Source organism: Gopherus flavomarginatus, chromosome 17 (assembly GCF_025201925.1).
Source record: "Gopherus flavomarginatus isolate rGopFla2 chromosome 17, rGopFla2.mat.asm, whole genome shotgun sequence".
In the NCBI taxonomy this organism is placed as follows: Eukaryota; Metazoa; Chordata; order Testudines; family Testudinidae; genus Gopherus; species Gopherus flavomarginatus.
Genome location: NC_066633.1, coordinates 26,669,498 through 26,675,484, shown reverse-complemented (window position 1 = coordinate 26,675,484; position 5,987 = coordinate 26,669,498). Strand labels below are relative to the sequence as shown.

Here is a 5,987-nt window from a genome sequence, read left to right as displayed (position 1 = left end):
TAGCTGGAGCTGCTCCAGCCCCGAATTGCTGGTATCCAGCCTGGCCGGAGTTGGTGTGATGTCCTAGCGGAGTCCGTTCTTTCTCCCCGGTAGATTATGATTTTCCCCACTGCAGTTAGTTGCTCTTTCTCAGCTTCCCCATAGCCCCTCCCCAGTGATAGTGACCTCTGCTGGCCAGGCACGGGAGTGTCCTGTAGGTGCCTTCTTGTAGGAGCAGTGACTCCTGGTGGCGAGGGGCAGCAATGTCTTGCATGTATCCCCCCTAGCATTGCTGCAGTGACCCCTGGTGGCAACTGAGGTCAGTTGTCTGTGTGACCCCACTACTGCCATTGTGCCTGTTAGCGCTGGTGCGTAGGTGAGGCAGGGCCTTGTGTGTATATCAGCCATTGGGGCAGGGCCCTCTGCCTATCTCACTCTCATCTCGTTGACACGTGTTCCCCAGGTGGGGCAGTCCCCTGTGTATATTTACTCCCCCCCAACCCCTATATTGGGCATGTGACCACTAATAGCCAGAGGAGTCAGTGCCCAAGGTGTATTCTTCACCTCCCCCAAGGGGGCAGGGTGCCTGGGTGGCTGTGTCAAGCAGTGCCCTGGGTGTCTTTCAACCCCTTTGTGGCAGTGAGCCCTGCTTCTGGTGTGTATCACTCCCCCACTAGGGATGTGCACGGTTGGCCCAGTATGGCAGTGCCCTTTGTGTAGCCCCCTCCCTCCCCCGCCCCCAGGGTGACCAGATAGAAAGTGTGAAGAATCGGGACAGGGTGGAGGATGATAGGCACCTACATAAGAAAAAGTCCCGAATATCGGGACTATCCCTATAAAATCGGGACATCTGGTCACCCTATCCCCTCTACCCGTGTGCCAGATATGGCAGGCACTGATCCCTGGCATTCCTGTGGGGCAATACCCTCTGTATATCCCCCAATTGGGGCAGTGACCCCTGCTGGTCAAGTGGGGCAGTGCCCTGTGTGTGTGTGTCCCCTATTTAGGTAGTGACCCCGATGGCTAAGTGAGGCAGTGGCCTTTGATTTCCTCTTCTCTCCCCAGCCCCCCCTCTCTCTAGGGTAGGGCCCCCAGTTGGGGCACTACCCGATGTGTATCTCTACTAATTGGAGCAGTGACCTCCCCGTGGTGCCCTGGTGTGGCAGTGCCCTATTGGTATCTCCCTCCCCCTCTCCCCACACCATTGTGGTAGTGGCCACATCAGGCAGTGGCCTGTTTATCATCTCCACTGCACCAGCACCATTGCAGCAGTGCCACCTGGTGGCCATGTGCGGCAGTGCCCCGCCTGTATCCCCCTTAACCATTGCTGCAATGACCCCAGGTGCTCAGTTTGAGTAGTAGCCTGTGTTTACCTCACCTCTTGGGGCAGTAACATGTGGGGCCAGCTAAGACAGACCACAGTCTGTGACGTCTGGTGGCCACGTAGGGCAGTGGCCTGTAAGTACCATCTCCTCTGGAGCGGTGACCACTGGTGTCTTGGTGCTAAGATGCAGCCACCTCTGGGTTACGTGGTGGGGCTGTTGACAGGACAGTGGGGACTGCCGCCCCTTTCCAGTAAGTAGGGGAAGTCTGGTGTTCGGGGCAGAGTGTTCCACCTTCTGTTGAACTGTGATGCTCTGAGCACCTTTCCCTTCCATGAAGAAGACCTTGTGTGACTCCAAAGCTGGTCCAGTAACAGGTATCACCTCACCTGCCTTGTCTCTCTGGTATTCTGGCCAGTGTCCAACTTCCCCTTCACTGTTGGTCTTCAAACTTCCTCCAAGCCTCTTCACCCAGTCCCTTAAGATGCCAAACCTCCCCTGGAGCCCAACCCTGGGGAGGGCACCCTATCTGAAAACCCTACGGCACCATGGGGGTGGTAGTGTCTACTGCCTCCATCTCCCACCAGCCAGGATGGGCCCCACAGCACAATGGGAGTGTTTGTGTCTCCTGCTTCCATTTCCTGACAGCTGCTGCCAGGCCCGGCCTAAACTTCCCATTTCTGGTGCGAGTCTGGAAGCAGGTGCTGCTGGGAAGGGTGGTGCTGGTGTCAGGAGAAAGCAGGAGGAGTAAGTGGGTCTGTGCTACTGTGGGGAGGTGCTTCCCTTGCTGTGAAAGGGCCCCGCTATTAGAGGAGATGTCATCTCCCTGCCCTGCCATGCTCTGCACCAGCCCCTGCTTGTCACGGGAGCAGGGCTGGCTCCAGGCACCAGCGTAGCAAGCAGGTGCTTGGAGCAGCCAATTCAAAGGGGCGGCCCGTCTGGTATCGGGTCAGCATGTCTGGTCTTTGGCGGAAATTCGGCGGCGGGTCCCCCATTTCCTGTCTTAGTCTTTGAGCTGCCACCAAATGTCTACCAAAGAGGAAGGGAGGGAGGACTCGCCGCCGAACTGCCGCAGAAGAAGCAGTGTGGTTGAGCTGCCGTCAAAGAGCCACAGCTTTTTTTTTCTTTTATATTTACTTTCTCCACACCTGTCATGGTTTTATAGACCTCCGTCGTATCCCCCTTTAGTCGTCTCTTTTTCAAGATGAAAAGTCCCAATCTTATGAATCTCTTCTTAGACAGAAGCTGGTCCATATCCCCTCATCATCTTTGTTGTCCTTTTCTGAATCTTTCCCATTCCAATAGATCTTTTTTGAGATTGGGGCGACGGCATCAGCACACAGTATTCAAGATGTGGAGGTACTGTGGATTGATATTGAAGCGATATGATAGTTTCTGTCTTCTTACCTATCCCTTTCGTAATGATTCCCAACACTCCGCTGCACATTGAGTGGATGTTTTCAAAGAACTATCCACAATGACTCCCAGATCTCTTTCTCAAGTGGTAACAGCTAATTTAGACCCCATCTTTTTATAGGGATAGTTGGGATTCTGTTTTCCAACGTGCATTACTTTGCACTTAACAGCGCCGATGTTCATCTGCCATTTGCTTGTCCCGTCACCCAGTTGTGTCAGATCTCTTTGTGGCTCTTCGCAGTCTGCCTGGGAATTAACTATCTTGAGCAATTTTGTATCATCTGCAAATTTTGCCACTTCACCGTTTACCCCTTTCCCCAGATCATTTATGAATAAGTTGAACAGTACTGCTCCCAGTACAAACACCTGGGGATAAGAGAGGGAAGATCCTCTTCTGACGCTGGCAGACCAGGTGCCAGCTCACGCCAAGGCCCCTAGGCCTTACTGATAAGTGACAAACGCATGGCTGGAAACTAGTCTTGCTCACCTGTTTGTTAGTGTTGTTAAAACAGGCATTAGATTCATAAAAATGTGTTTAGAGTTTATGACTAGCTCGTCAGTTGCTGCATGCATTCTTCTCACCTATAATAGCCGTAGCCTGTGTTGTAAGGTGATATATAAGCGTTGGCACTAAAGCTGTAAACCCCCTTGCTGCCACTCCGCCACCGGTCAGGAGAGAAGCATTACCAAGTGTGAAACGCTAGTTTACCAGAAGAAGCGTCATCTCCTTTCCAACAGGAGAAGGACCTGAGTGAGACATCAGACAGGCCTCTGTGGATCATCCATGGACAAAAGACCTGGTTGATTGCTCCCCCTCACACACCCACGAGGAGGCAGAGACCTGCACAAACACTTGCCCCCATCAGCTTGAGCTCTGGGGGAATGGAATAAAAATCTCTGTCAGAAAGAAACTGTTGTCCCCACCCGCGATGCTGCTTGGACTTCAGGGAGACGGCATGCCTTCTAAGCATAAGCAAGGGATCCTGGCTCTTGGGCTAGGGTTAGCCCTAAAGGACATACAGAGTTTGAGTGTTACAGCAGCTTCTACCACACCTGGGTGGCAAGCTAGAGTCAGGGTGCCCAAGGGGGCTGTCTGTGACTCCATGTTAAGGCTGTTCTTGTGCCTGAGGAGATCACACTTGATGCTTGGTGGGTGAGATCAAAGTGTGTGTCTAATACACAACCGTGAGGAACCCCACTGCCTGCCAGCCCCAGGCTCCAGGGGCTCCTGCTCTCTGGGGATCTGGCTGCACTAGAAAAGCAAGTTTCAAGCTTGCCCGGTTCAGAAAACTGGAAGGGAAAGATAGAGAACCCACATTACATTTTTTAAACAAAGAATTCTCATGATTTGTAAGTCACTGTTGTGATTTTGGGGATTTTCCAATAGTGAGGGTGGCAATAATGAGAAGTTAAGGGTAATTATTTAGCATTTAGATTACAGTCAGTTTGGGGGGAAAAAATCAGGCTTGGGGCCCTTGTGTGCCGGATGCAGCACGACATCTAGTGCCTTGTCTCGATCTTACGAACCAAGATACATAGAACGTAGGTCGGGTACGGAGAAGTCTGTGTAACTCGTGCAGTTGTTGATGTACACGTAATCTCAAATATTACCAAGCCCCCACCCCAAGAAAAACAAAAACAACAACCATCTCCCCAACAGACCCAGAGTCTGGAAAGCATTTGTCCCTCATACTGTTGAAAAGACTCACAGCAGAAAGAAGAAGTCCAGCCTCTTAAATAATTCTCTAGCAAGACAAAGAAGAACCTCTCACATCTGCAGACTCACAAAACGCTTCCAAGAAAGTGTAACTGTATTGTGTTTATCATAAAGAAACAAAACCACTAAAAACACCATATTTTTCTGCTTTTTCAAAAAAAAAATGTGCTTGAAAAAAAATCATCACAGTTTAACTCTTTTCTGTTTTTCTAACCAGAAGGTTCTCTCCTAAAGCAGATACACTGTTCCTGGAGACACTGCAATACCACATTCATGCATGGAGTAGACAAAGCAAGCTCCTGTTCTCACTAATTCTTCTCTTTCAAAAAATCAAGCTAATACACAGTGCTTACACCAAATACATATTACAGATTATAATGAACAGCCACTATGCTTTGATCTTAGCTCCAGAGAGCCAAGAAACAATACTGACATTCTGCCACGCACGCACACCCCTGCGCCCACCCATTTCTACCTCACCAGGACGAGCTCCCAGACATGCAACAAACACCATAACTAGGGAACTCTGCGGAAGACTGACTCACTTCCCCGAAATGACTCCAGTGGAAGAATTCAAAGCAAGAACCCTTAACACACAATTCTGTTCAAAGACAGACAAGTCTTGCAGATGCCTTCCTCTCCCTGGTTTCCCCTCTAGACTCCTAATTTCCATAAACCCACCCACTGACCTGTGACTACCAATCTCTCACTGTTAACTCTTATAGGAAACCAGGGCAAAGAAAGCCTATGCAAGCGCTATTCCGCAGCCCCAGTGCTCTTTTCTGCTCCTTCCCACGCAACTATCTCAAACATACAGTCAATTGCATCAAAGCAGTTCCTCGCTATTTGGGGCATTGGTGCCCCTTAGTCCCTCTGAGGTGATCGGCTGGTTCCTTCTGGCCTTAAATGCTAGGAATCTGACTCAAATGGCCACAAACTTCCTCCTCTTCTGCTCCTATGAACTATCCCTCATCTGGGCAAAACATTTAAAAACACTGGTGTTTTCCCAACAGGAAAGGGATGGACAATTTCTCTTCTGTGGGGAGACGAGGGAAACCATGCAATTACCTTCTGGAAGGTATATTAAGGAGGGCGGCGTAAGAACCCTCATGGACTAGATTAAGAAAGCAGCTCTTTAACTGACCTTCCAACAATGAGAAACTGAAATCCGCAAGAGCAGCCTTTCAACTCAGGGACCCAAAAATAAGCTGTTGACAATAACTAACCCAAGAGTTACAAATGACTCCAAACCATACACTCTTAGGACAGACCAAACGTTAACACAAACAACAACGCAATTCTTTGCTGCTCTTTAAATGTGATAACCAAAAACTTATGAAACCAAAGAGCCAGCAGAATACACACCATAAAACAGTCCCCTGTTAGCTAGGAAGCCATCTCACTAACACGATGAGCTCAAAAAAAAAAAAGGGCAAAAAATCCCACACAGTCATTTTCAGAGCTCTCAGTTGTTTTCATACACTAATAGAAAAGCTTGAGTTACTGACACTAGTTGAGATAGTATCCTTCTGTTTTTTTTCACAACAGGGAAC

General features: G+C 49.6%; 1 non-coding gene across 1 annotated transcript; it reads right to left on the bottom strand.

The window, feature by feature from the left end:
- Positions 1-4,666: 4,666 nt before the first annotated feature.
- On the bottom strand, positions 4,667-4,861 carry LOC127036307 (U2 spliceosomal RNA). Its single transcript, XR_007770073.1, has one exon. It is a non-coding gene; the product is annotated as a U2 spliceosomal RNA (small nuclear RNA).
- Between the last annotated feature and the right edge of the window lie 1,126 nt (positions 4,862-5,987).